The following is a 16,694-nucleotide window of genomic DNA, read 5'->3' on the forward strand; positions in this document are numbered from 1 at the left end:
GAGCATGTGAGTATTGATGTAACTCCAGCTGTCAAAGTGCGACTCATAGACGTCTCTCGCCACTATACGTGGGTGAAGTTACGAAATGTCCCCTTCGAGGCTGACGAGGAGGACTTACGGAAGGTGTTTGCAGCTTATGGTACCGTGCATCTGGCAACCCAAGGCAAGTGGGCGGCAGGTGCGTACATGGGACGTCCGGAGGGTACATTCTCCCTCAAAATGACACTGAGGCACCCGATCCCGTCATACGTCGTGATGCTGGAGTTTAGGACCCAAATTCTAGTGGCGTATGCTGGGCAGCGATGGACATGCAGGTTGTGTGGGGAGTATGATCATATGGCGGCGACGTGTGGGAGGCAGTGGAGGGCGCCGGTGCAAACAGGTGGGGCACCAGTTACAGGTATGGATGTCGTTGAGGAGAATTCCAAAGGAAAACGAGGAGATGGTCGTCTGTGGAGTGAAATTGTAGAAGAGTCTCTTGTGGTGCATGATGGGTGAGGCACGAGTTGTGTGGAGCCAAAAATGGCCACTTTGCCGGTGACGGGGGAGGAAGTGCTAATTCAGCAGGAGGTGCGAGTGCTGGGGGAGGAGCTCGACGAGGTATTGAAAACTTTACCTTCTTCGGGCGAGGATAATGGCTTGGTCCGTGAAATGGTGCCTGAGTTGAAAGGAGAGTGTGGCGGGACAGGCACTAGAAGGAAGGAGGACAACTGCAGGCACAGAGAGGAGTCACCGTGCTCTGTGCGACAGGTCACAGTAGAGGTTGATGTTCACTGCGAGGAATCTTCGGAAGACAGTATGGCGGTAGAGGGTGTCACGAGGAAGAGGGTGGCTGCGTCAGACTCAGATGATGTCCTGACACCCGCGCAGAGGTCTGGGAGAAAGGATGTATATTCTCGTGACAGCCAGGATAAGAGGCATCGAAAAGGGGGAGGGGTGGATGGTGACAAACCACATGTTGACCCTGGGGCAAGAGGCCCTGGGAAGGTTGAAAGGAGAAAGGGTTGGAAGCTTTAGAAAGGCCTTAAGTGCATGACTGTGAATGTGAATGGACTGTGTACTGGTGTGAAGAGGGAATGCTTTCGTATGCTCTTACGTCGATACAGAGTGGACGTAGTCTTTCTACAGGAGCATAATTTCAGGGAGGGTAGAGTGCTCGAGGTGGAAGGGTATCAGGTGTTGACTCTGCCATCGGCACGTTTGAAAGGTGGTGTGGGTTTATTGATAAAGGAGGCGAGCCCGTTTGTGTTGCAAAGACGTGAAGGGGGTGGGGGGGAGGGTGTTGCGTGTGGATGGGTGGTGGATGGGGCAGAGGGTAACCTTTGTAAGTGTGTATGCACCAGCTGAAAATGATATGAAAGTAAAGAGGGATTTTGTGTGTGATGATCTAGTTTTTGCTTTCCGTGGTTTACCTGAAGTGGCCATCGTAGGTGGGGACTGGAATTGTGTGATCAGGAGAGCGGATGTGGAACCACGAGGGGCGGGGCATATGTTGACAGCATTACGCAATCTTTTGGTGGGATGTGGTAGGTGGGGAAGCGTGGGAGGTGGAGCATACTTTCGTGAGGCGAGGTTACGCAGCTAGGTTAGACAGGTATATATCTCATAAGGTATTGTCAAAGTCTGTCCGTACTATTGAACTAGCTTTTTCAGATCATAGGGCGGTTGTCGCAGAAGTAGAGTGGGATTCTCTAGCTAGTATCTCTAGGGGATATTGGAAATTAAATACGAGTCTGTTGGAAGATGAGGAGGGGTTGGGGGGTTTTACGGAGCTGTGGGAGAGATTAACTGAGGAGGTACAAGGTGTGGAGGATGTGGTGACGTGGTGGGATGGTGTGGCTAAGGACCGGATTCGGCATTATTATGTGAGGGAGGGGAAAAGGATTAATTCTTTAAAATTTGGGTTGCTTAATTATTTGGAGGACAGGTTACGGGGTTGTTATGTAAAATGGGCAGTAGAGGGTGTCTATCCGATGGACAACATTATGATACTTAAAGAGCGGTTGCGGGAAATTCAGGACGAGCGGTTCCAAGCGGTGAGAGTAATGGCGGGGGTGGAGGAGGTATTATGGGGAGATAGGCCGTCCTCGTGTGTGTTGCGCAGACAAAAACAACGTCAGCAGGCAACAGCTATTCCATGTTTGGAGGTTCTTGAGTCGGTGGGAGGGTATAGGGCGGGTCAGGTTATCCACACTATGGATGGGATGGGGTTGTTTGCGGATAAGTGGTACGAAAAGTATTGGCGGGAGGAAGGGGTAGGATTAGGGGATTTAGAGAGGGTGTGTGGAAGTGTGCCATGTAGGTTAGGACACAGTGATAGGGAAGCTTTGGGGGGGGACATAACTGAGGGGGAAATATGGAGAGCTTTGAGTGCCATGCGAAAGGGCAAAGCACCGGGAATCGATGGACTGCCGGCGGAGTTTTATCAACAGCATTGGGAGTTAATAAAAGTTTTTTTGGTGAGGTTACTAAACTTGATGAAGGTAAGGGGAAGGTTGGGTGAAAGACAGGCAACAGCTGTAGTTGTTTTGGTACCGAAGGGTAAGGAACAGCGTTCGCTCAGGGACTATAGAACAATATCGTTGTTATGCGCGGATTATAAGTTATTTGCGAAAATTTTAGGAAATAGGATCAAGTGTGTTGTAGGGAGGGTTGTATCGGAAACCCAGTTTGGGTTGCCAGGTAGGTCTATGGGGGTGGGACATGGTCTTTTAAGGGATTTCGTGGAAGGAAAAGGGGGGGAAAGGGGGGGGGGTTGGTTGCACTAGACTGGCAAGGAGCTTATGATAGGGTGGAGCGAGAGGCGTTGAGAGCTATCCTTAGTAAACAGGGCTATGGGGAAGAAATAGTGGGATGGGTAGAGGCGTTATATAGAGGGGCAATGGTGAGAGTACAGATTAATGGAAGATTAGGGGGGAGGATTGTAATGGGCAGATGTCTTAGACAGGGGTGTCCTATGGCACAGCTTTTATTTGCATGCATACAGGACCCCTTTTATAGAATGGTGGAGCGCCATATGGGCATTAGTGGAGGGGTTGGGGGGGTATTGGGGGCGTTTGGCCTGTTCTCATAGGGTATGTAGATGATACCACTTTATTGGTTAGAGAGGGGATGTCCATAAACGCCTTAGATGGAGTGGTCGACACGTTTGCATGTGCAACTGGTATGAGGGTAAATTCGGAGAAGTCCATGGTTATGGGGTTAGGAACTTGGGGGGAGAGGGTCGAGTGGGGTAGTGCAGTCGTAAAGAAGCGGGTGATGTCATTAAAAATTTGTGGTCTAATCTATGCAGATGATCTTGAGGTTGCACGTGTTAATAATTCGGTCAGGTTGGTAGAAAGGATTCTGGGTCGATTGGGAGCATTGCGGCCTTATCATTTGACCCTTGTGCAGCGTGCCATTGTAATTAACGTTTTATTGTATAGCAAGGTTTGGCATGTGGCTGCCATGTTCCCTTTAACGGGGACGGCAATTGCAACTATACTTAGGAGGGTTTTTAAATTTTTGTGGGGTTCAGGTTGTGATTGGCTTAAAAGGGATGTAGTAATGTTACCTGTGCGTCAGGGGGGGTTGGGTTTAATGAACTTAAAGAGGAGGGTCAAATGTATCTTCATTAAAAGGGAGGTGATGAGGGAGGGTGTGAGTGGGGGGGGTTGGTTAAGGTACACAATAAATTGAAACGCATGTTTTCTGGGATGGAGTTGAGGGAGTGTGAAACTATTTTGAGGGCAGTGGTGATGGTTAGGGATCTGGGTAAGGTAAAAATAAGTAGGCTGTGTAGGATGTCAGCGGAAAGGGTTGTGGCTCCGGTGGAGGGGATTTTCCCCATGCATGACTGGGGATGTATATGGAGAAGGTTTGGTAGGTTAAGGTTACAACCCCATGGACGTGAGGTGATGTATCGGTTTTTGCATGGGATTTTACCATCGGGAGTGGTCTTACGAGCTAGACGGGTGGTTGAGGGGGGGGGGGGTATGTGGAATATGTGGCGGGGAGGATTCTGCATTCCATGTAGTGTATTTTTGTGAGGGGTTGGGGAGCGTCAGGGGTTGGTTGAGCAGGGTGTTGCATAGGATAAGTGGTCAATACTTCTCTGTTCTGCGGGCATTGAGTCTTGATGTGGGGGGTATGGATGAAAGTATTATTAGGGCTGTGGGGTACATTATGGTAGATTATGTTTACATTATGTGGGGAATGAGGGGGAAAGGGGTAAGTGAGGTGAAAAGGAGGGTATTGGCTGTTACGTTTTATAAAACGTTGTGCCGTAATAGAGAACTTTATGGGAGGAGGTGGGAGCGGGCATTCTCTGAGGGATATAGAGACCTTACATTAGAGGTTTTATTAAAATTGTAAATTAGGTGGGTGGGGCAGGGTAGGGAGGGTACAATGTGTTATGTTGATGGGCTGTCAGGGGTGGAAACGGGGTCGCCTCCTGGTATGTAGCGGGTGAATGTGTATGAACTTGGGCGTATGATGTGTATTCATGGTTTGTGACGAATATACTTAATATATGTGTTTGATTTTGCAGTGGGACATTGTTCTATGTATGATATTGCAGCTTTGTATAGCCCTTGTGGCTTAGCGCTTCTTTTTGATTGTAATAATAATATGTATGTTATTCATATGCATGTTTTAGATGCTTGTAGAGGTGTCAGTGTGTTGGATCCTTGTTTATTAATATATTCTGTGTTTGATGAACATATTGTTTTTACCTTATTCTCAATACATTACGTTAATTGTATTTAACGTATAAGGTGTCCTACTTTATAATTTACAAAGTGACAATATATTCATATTATGGTGTGTTTTGTTAATCATATAACAATTGCATTTGGAATTAGTCGTTTATTGGTTATCATAGGTGTAGGGGTTTTAATGTATGGGTGAGGAGGGTTATTTGTGTTATCTCAAGTTCATGTTTGTGTGGTTGTTAATGATTTATTCTGTGTAAGAATTGTTATTGTCTTTATCTATCTCTTGTATTGTATTGTTCTAAATAAAATATATAAAAAAAAAAAAAAAAGACTATAATGGAACTTAAAGAGAGAACTTTGGTTTTATAAGGTAGACTATAATGGAACTTAAAGAGAGTAAGTTTATTCAGGTATACACAAATACAGTTACATAGAATTATCATACATAGCAGCATATGTGTAGAGAACCTGGGATAACCCAGAAAGTCAGACAAAGTGACTTATTTCCATTGGGGTCCTTTTAATACCTTATTATTTTACTATAAAGGAGATACTTTCTTATTATTGTACTAAAGGAGATATACTAGGAATAAGGTAAAATGAGTTATTTGTATTTACATGAGTGTTAGCTAGAAAAATAAAAAAATAATTCTTTGACATGGCTTTGACATGTGCGGGTAGTCTGTTCCATTCCTTTATTGCTATACAATAAAAGGTGTTTGAAGCCTGGCCACTGACTGTGGCTACTACAAAGTTGTGCTCTCTCCCCCTAGTACTATGATTGCTGCGGTTCCCAACCTTGACAAAACTGACAGCAAGATATACTGGCCCGGTGGCCTGGTGGCTAAAGCTCCCGCTTCACACACGGAGGGCCCGGGTTCGATTCCCGGCGGGTGGAAACATTTCGACACGTTTCCTTACACTATTGTCCTGTTCACCTAGCAGCAAATAGGTACCTGGGTGTTAGTCGACTGGTGTGGGTCGCATCCTGGGGGACAAGATTAAGGACCCCAATGGAAATAAGTTAGACAGTCCTCGATGACGCACTGACTTTCTTGGGTTATCCTGGGTGGCTAACCCTCCGAGGTTAAAAATCCGAACGAAATCTTATCTTATCTTATCTTACCGTTTGTGAGCAATTTTATAAACATGATTTAGCTTCAGTTGTTTTACTCTGTCTTCAACATTCAGCATATCCAGTTGTTGTAATTCATCCTGGCCTACACGATCTCTTGGACCCAGGTCCGGGATGAATCTTGTACGAAATGCCTTGGCATGCTAGTGGCCTTCTTCTTCAGTACGGCTGGAAAACATTAGGGACGAGTTTCCAAAAGACAACTGCTGTCCCTGTTCACCCATCAGTATAGAATGGCTACCCGGGTGTTAGTCGACTTGTGTGGGTCGCATCCTGGGACAAAACTGGCCTATTTTGCTCAAAATGCTCTGCATAACAAGCGGCTTTCTATAGTAGTAAGTCACTGATGTTAGCTATGGTCTGTATACCTTGTACATGTACTTGTAGAAATAAAGATATTACATTAAATTATTACATTCTTTGTAATTAATATTTTAGAATATGTAAACCACACTTTATAAGCTTTGCAAGGTAATAAGCATTTTGATTTTCAGTTTGTTCTGGGTGATTTGCAGTCTATCTTTTAGTTGTTTTTTTTTTGTGTAGGCAGAGTACCATGAAGAACAAGTGTAGTCCATATGACATTGTATGAGGGCTAGATATAGGGTCCTGCGAGCCTCAGTAGGTAGACACTGTGCTTCAGTAGGTAGATACTGTGCCTCAGTAGGTAGATACTGTGCCTCAGTAGGTAGATACTGTGCCTCAGTAGGTAGATACTGTGCCTCAGTAGGTAGACACTGTGCCTCAGTAGGTAGATACTGTGCCTCAGTAGGTAGATACTGTGCCTCAGTAGGTAGACACTGTGCCTCAGTAGGTAGATACTGTGCCTCAGTAGGTAGATACTGTGCCTCAGTAGGTAGATACTGTGCCTCAGTAGGTAGATACTGTGCCTCAGTAGGTAGACACTGTGCCTCAGTAGGTAGACACTGTGCCTCAGTAGGTAGATACTGTGCCTCAGTAGGTAGATACTGTGCCTCAGTAGGTAGATACTGTGCCTCAGTAGGTAGATACTGTGCCTCAGTAGATAGATACTGTGCCTCAGTAGGTAGACACTGTGCCTCAGTAGGTAGATACTGTGCCTCAGTAGGTAGATACTGTGCCTCAGTAGGTAGATACTGTGCCTCAGTAGGTAGACACTATGCCTCAGTAGGTAGACACTGTGCCTCAGTAGGTAGACACTGTGCCTCAGTAGGTAGATACTGTGCCTCAGTAGGTAGATACTGTGCCTCAGTAGGTAGATACTGTGCCTCAGTAGGTAGATACTGTGCCTCAGTAGGTAGATACTGTGCCTCAGTAGATAGATACTGTGCCTCAGTAGGTAGACACTGTGCCTCAGTAGGTAGATACTGTGCCTCAGTAGGTAGATACTGTGCCTCAGTAGGTAGATACTGTGCCTCAGTAGGTAGATACTGTGCCTCAGTAGGTAGATACTGTGCCTCAGTAGGTAGATACTGTGCCTCAGTAGGTAGATACTGTGCCTCAGTAGGTAGATACTGTGCCTCAGTAGGTAGATACTGTGCCTCAGTAGGTAGATACTGTGCCTCAGTAGATAGATACTGTGCCTCAGTAGGTAGATACTGTGCCTCAGTAGGTAGACACTGTGCCTCAGTAGGTAGATACTGTGCCTCAGTAGGTAGATACTGTGCCTCAGTGGGTAGACACTGTGCCTCATTAGGTAGATACTGTGCCTCAGTAGGTACTGTGCCTCAGTAGGTAGACACTGTGCCTCAGTAGGTAGATACTGTGCCTCAGTAGGTAGATACTGTGCCTCAGTAGGTAGATACTGTGCCTCAGTAGGTAGATACTGTGCCTCAGTAGGTAGATACTGTGTCTCAGTAGGTAGACACTGTGCCTCAGTAGGTAGATACTGTGCCTCAGTAGGTAGATACTGTGCCTCAGTAGGTAGATACTGTGCCTCAGTAGGTAGATACTGTGCCTCAGTAGGTAGATACTGTGTCTCAGTAGGTAGACACTGTGCCTCAGTAGGTAGATACTGTGCCTCAGTAGGTAGATACTGTGCCTCAGTAGGTAGATACTGTGCCTCAGTAGGTAGATACTGTGCCTCAGTGGGTAGACACTGTCCCTCAGTAGGTAGATACTGTGCCTCAGTAGGTAGACACTGTGCCTCAGTAGGTAGACACTGTGCCTCAGTAGGTAGATACTGTGCCTCAGTAGGTAGATATTGTGCCTCAGTAGGTAGATACTGTGCCTCAGTAGGCAGACACTGTGCCTCAGTAGGTAGATACTGTGCCTCAGTGGGTAGACACTGTGCCTCAGTAGGTAGATACTGTGCCTCAGTAGGTAGACACTGCCTCAGTAGGTAGATACTGTGCCTCAGTAGGTAGACGCTGTGCCTCAATAGGTAGACATTGTGCCTCAATAGGTAGTGTGGCTAGGTGTGGGTTTGGAACCCACACCTAGCCAAGCACGTAAAGAAACTAGAGAAAGTGCAAAGGTTTGCAACAAGACTAGTCCCAGAGCTAAGAGGTATGTCCTACGAGGAAAGGTTAAGGGAAATCAACCTGACGACACTGGAGGACAGGAGAGATAGGGGGGACATGATAACGACATACAAAATACTGAGAGGAATTGACAAGGTGGACAAAGACAGGATGTTCCAGGGATTGGACACAGTAACAAGGGGACACAGTTGGAAGTTGAAGACACAGATGAATCACAGGGATGTTAGGAAGTATTTCTTCAGCCCGGTGGTCTGGTGGCTAAAGCTCCCGCTTCACACACGGAGGGCCGGGTTCGATTCCCGGCGGGTGGAAATTCCGACACGTTTCCTTACATAGCCCCACTCCACAAAGGGGGCAGTAAAGCAACAGCAAAGAACTACAGACCAATAGCACTAACATCCCATATCATAAAAATCTTTGAAAGGGTCCTAAGAAGCAAGATCACCACCCATCTAGAAACCCATCAGTTACACAACCCAGGGCAACATGGGTTTAGAACAGGTCGCTCCTGTCTGTCTCAACTATTGTATCACTACGACAAGGTCCTAAATGCACTAGAAGACAAAAAGAATGCAGATGTAATATATACAGACTGCAAAAGCCTTGGACAAGTGTGACCATGGCGTAATAGCGCACAAAATGCGCGCTAAAGGATTAACAGGAAAAGTCGGTCGATGGATCTATAATTTCCTCACTAACAGAACACAGAGAGTAGTCGTCAACAGAGTAAAGTCCGAGGCAGCTACGGTGAAAAGCTCTGTTCCACAAGGCACAGTACTCGCTCCCATCTTGTTCCTCATCCTCATATCCGACATAGACAAGGATGTCAGCCACAGCACCGTGTCTTCCTTTGCAGATGACACCCGAATCTGCATGACAGTGTCTTCCATTGCAGACACTGCAAGGCTCCAGGCGGACATCAACCAAATCTTTCAGTGGGCTGCAGAAAACAATATGAAGTTCAACGATGAGAAATTTCAATTACTCAGATATGGTAAACATGAGGAAATTAAATCTTCATCAGAGTACAAAACAAATTCTGGCACAAAATAGAGCGAAACACCAACGTCAAAGACCTGGGAGTGATCATGTCGGAGGATCTCACCTTCAAGGACCATAACATTGTATCAATCGCATCTGCTAGAAAAATGACAGGATGGATAATGAGAACCTTCAAAACTAGGGAGGCCAAGCCCATGATGACACTCTTCAGGTCACTTGTTCTATCTAGGCTGGAATATTGCTGCACACTAACAGCACCTTTCAAGGCAGGTGAAATTGCCGACCTAGAAAATGTACAGAGAACTTTCACGGCGCGCATAACGGAGATAAAATACCTCAATTACTGGGAGCGCTTGAGGTTCCTAAACCTGTATTCCCTGGAACGCAGGAGGGAGAGATACATGATTATATACACCTGGAAAATCCTAGAGGGACTAGTACCGAACTTGCACACGAAAATCACTCACTACGAAAGCAAAAGACTTGGCAGGCGATGCACCATCCCCCCAGTGAAAAGCAGGGGTGTCACTAGCACGTTAAGAGACCATACAATAAGTGTCAGGGGCCCGAGACTGTTCAACTGCCTCCCAGCACACATAAGGGGGATTACCAACAGACCCCTGGCAGTCTTCAAGCTGGCACTGGACAAGCACCTAAAGTCAGTTCCTGATCAGGCGGGCTGTGGCTCGTACGTTGGTTTGCGTGCAGCCAGCAGCAACAGCCTGGTTGATCAGGCTCTGATCCACCAGGAGGCCTGGTCACAGACCGGGCCGCGGGGGCGTTGACCCCCGGAACTCTCTCCAGGTAAACTCCAGGTATTGTTCTGTTCACCTAGCAGCAAATAGGTACCTGGGTGTTAGTCGACTGGTGTGGGTCGCATCCTGGGGGACAAGATTAAGGACCCCAATGGAAATAAGTTAGACAGTCCTCGATGACGCACTGACTTTCTTGGGTTATCCTGGGTGGCTAACCCTCCGGGGTTAAAAATCCGAACGAAATCTTATCTTATCTTATCACAGAGTAGTCAGTAAGTGGAATAGTTTGGGAAGCGATGTAGTGGAGGCAGGATCCATACATGGCTTTAAGCAGAGGTATGATAAAGCTCACGGTTCAGGGAGAGTGACCTAGTAGCGATCAGTGAAGAGGCGGGACCAGGAGCTCGGACTCGACCCCTGCAACCTCAACTAGGTGAGTACAACTAGGTGAGTACTGCTTGTCTGTAGAGGAACTTCAGTCTGGCATTCGCTTTCTTTACTACACTGTTTTCTATTAGTTCTCCTGACATGAAGGCTCTTGACTCATATAATGACTCCAACAACATGCTCATTGGAGAAGCCAGGTATAGATACTCAAAAATTAGGGACAAAGGAATTAATGTACAATTGCTGTGGATCCCATCACACATTGGATTACTCATTGGATTACTCCTTCATGATAAAGTTGATATGTTAGCCAAGACGAGTACCCAGAAGGAGAATGTAGAATATAACTTTGGTATAATTGTGTCTAGCATTAGGAATAATATTAGGAGAGAAGTAAATAATGAAAATGATTGTTATAGGAATGCAGTTAGAAGCCTGAGTAGATCTATAACCCACTATGATAACATGAACGTAGATAAGTATGTTTATGGAGCAAGTTGTAATGTGAACAGACTGACTGATGTTGTAGTGGCCAGGCTTAGGCTTGGTTACAAGTACTGACTGTTGTAGTGGCCAGGCTTAGGCTTGGTTACAAGTACTGACTGATGTTGTAGTGGCCAGGCTTAGGCTTGGTTACAAGTACTGACTGTTGTAGTGGCCAGGCTTAGGCTTGGTTACAAGTACTGACTGATGTTGTAGTGGCCAGGCTTAGGCTTGGTTACAAGTACTGACTGATGTTGTAGTGGCCAGGCTTAGGCTTGGTTACAAGTACTGACTGTTGTAGTGGCCAGGCTTAGGCTTGGTTACAAGTACTGACTGTTGTAGTGGCCAGGCTTAGGCTTGGTTACAAGTACTGACTGATGTTGTAGTGGCCAGGCTTAGGCTTGGTTACAAGTACTGACTGATGTTGTAGTGGCCATGCTTAGGCTTGGTTACAAGTACTGACTGTTGTAGTGGCCAGGCTTAGGCTTGGTTACAAGTACTGACTGATGTTGTAGTGGCCAGGCTTAGGCTTAGTTACAAGTACTGACTGATGTTGTAGTGGCCAGGCTTAGGCTTGGTTACAAGTACTGACTGTTGTAGTGGCCAGGCTTAGGCTTGGTTACAAGTACTGACTGATGTAGTGGCCAGGCTTAGGCTTGGTTACAAGTACTGACTGATGTTGTAGTGGCCAGGCTTAGGCTTGGTTACAAGTACTGACTGATGTTGTAGTAGCCAGGCTTAGGCTTGGTTACAAGTACTGACTGATGTTGTAGTGGCCAGGCTTAGGCTTGGTTACAAGTACTGACTGATGTTGTAGTTGCCAGGCTTAGGCTTGGTTACAAGTACTGACTGATGTTGTAGTGGCCAGGCTTAGGCTTGGTTACAAGTACTGACTGATGTTGTAGTGGCCAGGCTTAGGCTTGGTTACAAGTACTGACTGATGTTGTAGTTGCCAGGCTTAGGCTTGGTTACAAGTACTGACTGATGTTGTAGTGGCCAGGCTTAGGCTTGGTTACAAGTACTGACTGATGTTGTAGTTGCCAGGCTTAGGCTTGGTTACAAGTACTGACTGATGTTGTAGTGGCCAGGCTTAGGCTTGGTTACAAGTACTGACTGATGTTGTAGTGGCCAGGCTTAGGCTTGGTTACAAGTACTTCTGGCAGTTTGGGAGACACACAGATGATGATCAAACTAAATGTAAATTATGTGATCAGGCATATGGTCACTCTCTTGAACACTATGTGCTTAATTGTCCACTTATTGAGGAATACAGAGACAGACAGTATAATAACCTATGTGACATGTCAAGATATCTTATTAATGAAAATAAGATACCAGATATACTAAGCAAATTTCCTTAATTTGCTTGTAACAGATAAGTGAACTATAGATATGTAGATATAAATCCATATGTATTCCTGTTAACCCTTTGGGGCCTAGTTCCTAGGCCTTTTGTGTATCCATATGCTCTTGCGCTGCCGTCCACAGGATGGATATGGGGTGCACAATAAACTAGCCACTTCGGTGGCAAAATCTAATCTAATCCTGACATGCATGGGTTCAAGGGGATACCCAGATATTTTTCTTGAATAACTTGCACATTGCGTAGATATAGAAAGGGGAGAAAAGTAATTACGTGCCTTGTTGAAACGATTTTTAACACAACTGCGATATATTATAATCATTGATAAGAAGTTCCTTAAGAGGAGTTTTAGGGAGACTAGTTTGAAGTAACTAGACTATTCTAAATAGTATACTGTTTTACCGCAGGTTAAACAGGATATGTGTATAGGATATGGGCATAGTTATTGCCTTGGCTTGATGATGAGAACATCGATACCATGCCTAACCCTTCTAGGGTAGGGTAGGTGCCTGAGTCCGAGCCTTTATCTCATAAGACTGTCATTCCCATTTGTCCCCTTGTGGCGGGGATGGCAGACCAGAGAGGCCTAGCTTATGGCTAGGCCTGGGGACAGTTAGTCCCAAAGATGAGGAGGTACTTATGCCTCCTCCCATGAGAGACTTAGGTCTCAGACACTCCCTAAAGAGGGAGCCAAGGCCGGGCCACCACTTGGAAAAGACCCGGGCCGGGAGAATACCGGCTAATCTTTAATAATAAAATAATTGGCTTGATGAAGGAAAAGGTGTATCAGGGAACCCAGTCAGAGGCTGTGGATCCTATGCATCGATCTAGACTGGGTTCACAGCTATAGGTACCTCGGTATCTACACAGACAGGCGCCTCACCTTCCAAAAACATGTACGCCACATCAAAGAGTGGGCTCTGCAGAGGGTCAGGGCAATGAGTACCATGGCCAACCCTAGGGTCGGGGCCAGCCTCGAGGTCATGAGGTTGTTCTACATACAGGCAGTACGCTCACTCATCGACTACGGAGCACTTGCTCTGGTTCATGCCGTGCCCACGAACATCACGCGTCTCTGTGTGGTCCAGAACACAGCTGTATGGGCCATGCTGGGGGCGCCTAGGTGGGCCAACGCGGTGGTTCTGAACTTCGAGGCGCAGCTGCAGCCCTTTGAGGACAGGATCCAACTTGTAGCTGCCAAGAGGATAGCAAAGTACCTCAGACTCTCAGGGGCTGACAAACTGATGAGGGGTTTAAGGATCCACCAAGGACATGTCATACCAATGCACCCCTGCCGCCTATGGATGTGGCCAGTTGCAGACGCCACAAGAAAGCATGGGCAGGAGCCCATGGCATTGCTCCAGGCAGGAGGCTGCGAGAGACCAACAGCGAACTACACGGTGCCGCCCCCTTGGGCGCCAGAGCTGTTGGCGGTGCACCAGGCAGCAAGAGGCATTGCCCCCAGCACATTCTGCAACAACTTGCTTCGGCTGGCATTGCGGCTGCGGAAAGCCCTGGGTGTATGCCGTATTACACCGATGGCTCCAGAGACCCTGTGTCAGGCAACACAGCTGCTGGGATGTTCCACAGCAATCTGACAGCAGGTTGGCGCCTCCCAGACCATTGCCCCATCCTCCAGGCCGAACTTTTTGCCATCCAACAAACTTTGCAGCAAGCAATTGCAGACCATCAGCATCCCCCCGTCATCCATGTTGATTCCAAGTCAGCGATCTAGGCAATTGTGCACAGATAGCCAAGGAACAGCATACACTTAATCGCATCCATCCGGGGCGACCTGCAGACGCATATGGCCCATGGTCGCAGAGCCACCATCAACTGGATCCCGAGCCATGTGGGTATCCCCGGCAATGATGCAGCAGTTGAGGCTGCGAAGACCGAAACGCTCTAGGCACAGCCACGTGCTGCAGTCTCCATCAGCTACAGCCAAATTATGCTATGGGCTGCCAGTGTAGCCAGGCGCCCACTCCCTGACCCTGGGGATTCACGGAGCCGCCGCTGGTATGACAGCGACTCACAGGGCGCCCCCTCCAAGTATTCGGACCCAGATCAGAGAACTGCGGGTGCACATCCACCGCCTATGCTTAGTGTATCCCACCACTGCACGGATTGTTGAACGGGCACGAGAGGAGCTCTGTGCCCACCGTGACCGAATGGTTCCGAAAACCCTGGTGCACTACCTGTTAGACTGCCCAGCTACGATGCCCCTTCACCGTAGAGTCGTAGACACTTCCCAATGGCCCCAGTGGGGCAGGCCCGGGAGGACGAGGCGGCACATCTTGTGTACTTAGCCATCAGAGACTTGGTAACCTTACTCCCAGTCATTCCACGTAACCCCCTCTCCCCGCGCGCTCTCAAAAAAAAATCGAAAAATTATGGAAATTGAGTTATTTATACCGAAAAAATAGCTTAACTCTTTGGCAACACAATGGTACCAGAATGAATGTTCTACGATAAGATAAGATTTCGTTCGGATTTTTAACCCCGGAGGGTTAGCCACCCAGGATAACCCAAGAAAGTCAGTGCGTCATCGAGGACTGTCTAACTTATTTCCATTGGGGTCCTTAATCTTGTCCCCCAGGATGCGACCCACACCAGTCGACTAACACCCAGGTACCTATTTGCTGCTAGGTGAACAGGACAACAGGTGTAAGGAAACGTGTCGAATGTTACCACCCGCCGGGAATCGAACCCGGGCCCTCCGTATGCGTAGCGGGAGCTTTAGCCACAAGAAATTATAGTCATTTATATCAGGTATGGTGACGGCGATGTGGGTAGCGAGTCTGCTCACAGCCCATATATTTTTTGGAATTTTTTCCTTGTTTTATATCTCTTTTTCTTGCATTATTCTTTCTAATATAATAACTGACTATTTGGCATCATAAAACAGTAGGCGGAGCTTATTCGTAGACTTAGAGACAACCAGGAACCATCTTGGAACGCTCGCCTGTGTTCCCGCTCCAGAGAGCCAGGAGAAATCACTTCATTATTACGCTTATATCAGCTTATATATCAACTCTACGGTTTATTTATCTATCAGAATTGATCTAATATGATATAATAAACACTATAAATAACATACAAACATGTTATATACTCTAGACTGAATAAAATAGGCCATAATATGGCGAGACCATCGGGAATATTTCGATATAAATGAGTGAATCTTCTCATGTCGTATTCTTTAGTCTCTGAGTAAGAAAAAACGGTGTTTTGAAGAGGATAACTGCACTAGAACATCAGTTTACTAAGAAACACACCCAAAGAAACGCGATTTTCGCGAAAAAAAAAAAAAAAAATTCGAGACGGCGGGCCGGCCTGCGTTCCAGGCCAATATCTCGGAAGTAACTTATTCACCTAATGTAAATAATTCTTCATTTATTACTTAATTAAATGGAATAATATTGACAGAAATTGTAAAATAATGATTTCTCTAATTACTGGTGGCATATTTTGGGAAATATTCCATTTATTTTGGGATTTATGTGGGAGTAAAGGGCAGATATTTTGCAACATTCCAAGAACTAACAAACTTTGTTAGGTAAGACACATATGTAACAGTTAGACAACTTTATTCCGAAACGTTTCGCCTACACAGTAGGCTTCTTCAGTCGAATACAGAAAGTAGGCAGGAACAGTAGAGATGTGAAGACGATGTAATCAGTCCATCACCCTTAAAGTCGTAGAATTTGAGGTTGTCAGTCCCTCGGCCTGGAGAAGTTCAGTTCCATAGTCAGGAACTATCTGAAGATCAAGCGACAGTGCGGAGACTTAAATACTGTCGGAAGGAGAGGTGCAGGGTAGTAGTAGTAGTAGTAGTAGTAGTGAGAGGCAACTGAGAGGTCATGTCCCTCTCAGATCCAACCCTTCTCACTTGAAAAGCTTGTCCAAGGTGTTTTCTGTACCAAGATGCCACGTGTTGCAGTGTCTGACAAGATGAACATAAAAATGGTATACAATACCGACAGGTTGTTAGGTAAGACACATATGCAACAGTTAGACAACTTTATTCCGAAACGTTTCGCCTACACAGTAGGCTTCTTCAGTCGAATACAGAAAGTAGGCAGGAACAGTAGAGATGTGAAGACGATGTAATCAGTCCATCACCCTTAAAGTCGTAGAATTTGAGGTTGTCAGTCCCTCAGCCTGGAGAGTTCAGTTCCATAGTCAGGAACTATCTGAAGATCAAGCGACAGTGCAGAGACTTGAATACTGTCGGAAGGAGAGGTGCAGGGTAGTAGTAGTAGTAGTAGTAGTAGTGAGAGGCAACTGAGAGGTCATGTCCCTCTCAGATCCAACCCTTCTCACTTGAAAAGCTTGTCCAAGGTGTTTTCTGTACCAAGATGCCACATCTCTACTGTTCCTGCCTACTTTCTGTATTCGACTGAAGAAGCC

Source organism: Cherax quadricarinatus, chromosome 58 (genome assembly GCF_038502225.1).
Source record: "Cherax quadricarinatus isolate ZL_2023a chromosome 58, ASM3850222v1, whole genome shotgun sequence".
Taxonomy (NCBI): Eukaryota; Metazoa; Arthropoda; class Malacostraca; order Decapoda; family Parastacidae; genus Cherax; species Cherax quadricarinatus.